This window comes from Marmota marmota, unplaced genomic scaffold, assembly GCF_001458135.2.
Source record: "Marmota marmota marmota unplaced genomic scaffold, marMar, whole genome shotgun sequence".
In the NCBI taxonomy this organism is placed as follows: Eukaryota; Metazoa; Chordata; class Mammalia; order Rodentia; family Sciuridae; genus Marmota; species Marmota marmota.
Window position 1 is genome coordinate 235,185 of NW_025999896.1, and position 2,631 is coordinate 237,815.

General features: G+C 45.2%; 1 long non-coding RNA gene across 5 annotated transcripts in view; it reads right to left on the reverse strand.

The window, feature by feature from the left end:
* The window catches only part of LOC125615018, a 111,277-nt gene that overhangs the window by 32,263 nt on the left and 76,383 nt on the right, over window positions 1-2,631 (reverse strand). The window contains exon 7 of one of the 5 annotated variants that reach the window (XR_007345583.1): window positions 1,844-1,858. The exons of the other annotated variants lie outside the window; for them this stretch is intronic. This is a non-coding gene — a long non-coding RNA (uncharacterized LOC125615018). Of the gene's footprint in view, window positions 1-1,843; window positions 1,859-2,631 lie in introns of those variants that run through there. 5 annotated transcript variants of the gene reach the window in all.

The following is a 2,631-nucleotide window of genomic DNA, read 5'->3' on the forward strand; positions in this document are numbered from 1 at the left end:
GAAGGAAGGAAGGAAGGAAGGAAGGAAGGAAGGAAGGAAGGAAGAAAACAAGTGTTGGTGAGAATGTGGAGAAATTGGAGCCCTTATGCAGTGGTGGTGGGAACATAAAATGGTGTAGCTACTAAATAAAACACTATATTGGTTTCTCAAAAGATAAAAAATAGAGTAACCATGTGGGTCATCACATGCAGTTTTAAAAATTAATACAGAAAGATGCCATGTGTCCTAGTAGGTCAACTTATTTAGCATATATTCTAAGTCAGCCCTTTGAAATTCTCTAGCAATGGATCTAGATTAGAGTAGAAACAATTTGTTAAACAAAAATGTTGCTTCTGCTTTAGGAATATATACCATTTATATAGAAAGGCAGGTGGTATATATAAGAAAGTACAAAACTACCAGAGAATAATTTCCAGAATTAGAGAAAGAGACTGAGACTGCTGTACTGATGAAAATTCCACCCCAACTGAGGATTCTTTAAGTAGAAGACCAAAAGGGAGGGCAAGGACAAAGTGCCCAAGACAAAGGAGGATAAAGAATTTGTGTGAGTGTGGTAGTTACAGAATGGAAGGGGAAACACAGACATTGGTTGGGAGGAAATGGTAGCTGCAGCATGCCTGGGTTCAAGACTAAAGAGAAAGATCAGAGTTCTAAGCTGTTGCAACCCCTCGGAGCTTACAGGCTGGGTGCTATCGTACTAATGTAAAAATACAATGATCTTATAAACAGTGAATCCACGATATACTGCTTTGCAGAAAAAAATGACAAAATAAGACTGTGCTTTCTTTTAAAAAAAGGTTTCAAAAATCTATATGACATTTTAGATATAGCAGAAGAGGTCAAAATGATTCAAAATTATGAGCTAGGGAAAAAAACGTCAGAGATAATTAAGTCAAGAGAAAAATCCAGGTTGGGGTAAAGATGGGAGTTCAGTTTTAGGTATAGCTGAGAAATGGGGATGTGGGAGAGGAAGGGCAGAGTTCTGGATTGAGGTTAGCATGGGGTAAATACAAAATGAAAACAAGATCCAGAGGGGAAGATCAAATATCTCAATCCAGGGGAGAGATGAAGAAGAGTAAGGAGATACTGGGTGGGTGAAAAGGAAAAGGCTGGGATAGAGAAGGGAGCCTAGGCTGGGAAAGCTGTGAGTGGGTAAACCATGGATCTGGTGGAAGCAGGAACTATGTTAAGAAGAGTGGCTAGCAACCATGTATAGGGAATTCCTGGAACTATTGACCTACATCTCCTTCCTTTGTGTCAGCATGCCAAAACTCTGGGGAATGTTCCAAGGAGCCAGTCTGGTAGAATCTGAACCAGGTACTAGTGAGAGTCAGCCAGGCAGATGCCAGATTAGAGGAATAGAGGTCAGGCTGGCACTTCCTGCCATCAGAGAGCTCAGCTCCTTTCTCTGGGCAGAAAGGATTGTCCACCTCTTCCACCAGAGGGATAATGTCATGAGCGGGGGACCCTGAACTGCAGGCCTAGTGTTGGGAGATCACCGAGGTAGGGCTGTGCCAGGCCCTAGACAATGGTAAGGCCCATTCCATAGACAGGAGATCCTCAATAATGCCTGTCTCTTCCCAGCTCTGCCCCTCTGGGACAGTACACCAACCCTCCCTCTACACATGAAAGCATCTAAATCTACAACCCCCTAAGACTCAGGACAATTCTAGATCTCAAGGATTGTCTTCCTCAGAGACCCTGGCCATCAACCCTACTCCTAATCCCCACCCCAGTCACAGATGCCCATAACCTGCCATGATCTGGGGCACAATGAGGCCACAATGACAGCCAGTGAGGGATTCTGTCCATTCTATGCTGGAGCTCATGTCTGTCTCATGGTTCCCTATTTTCCTGCCTGAAGATATAGATGGGAAAAGTTTCCCACCAAAGCCTATGATGACCCATCCTGACCCTTTTCTTGCCTACCATCCAGCATGCACAGAAGGCCTAGGCATTCTGCACACTCTCCAGAGTGCAAGGTCATTTCTAGATGCAATCCCAGTACTACATATACTCTGGCTCAAACCTGAAGTTAGTGCCCTGATCCTTGAGGCTGTCAAACCACCCTCCTCTCTGGGATCTGGCTATTATCTTCAGTACCCCCATCCCATATTTTAGGCTCTGAAGAACAAATAGCCTTTCTTGACCTCTTCCCATATTCATATTTTTCTAATACCCATCGACCACACTAGACCCTTCACACCTAAGTGTCGCGACCCCTCGCCGGCAAGGGAAAACACGACACAGGATTCTTCTTTCAGCAGTTTATTCAGGCCTTGAGTCATGTATCATCTTCTAGCGCCCGCCCCTCGACACGCCCAAGCACAGCTTAATAAAGCCCCCCGCATCCCAATCCTAAGCCGCCACGTGGATCTCTCTCATAGGGTGGTAAGGGATTGTGTGCCAACTCTCCATAAAAGGAGTTGTTTATCACAGGCCACAGTGGAAGCCGGCGCCATCTTCTAATGGCGGCCACGGTCTATAAGAATGGCTTACCACAGTTCCCCCTTCTATTTTATATAACAATGCAGGCGAAAGTAGAGGTCCTATCCCACTGTGCAGAAGTGGCTGCAATATATGGTTCAGTCCTAAGGAGGCGCCTTCCCCAGACCTGATCCCATATCAGCC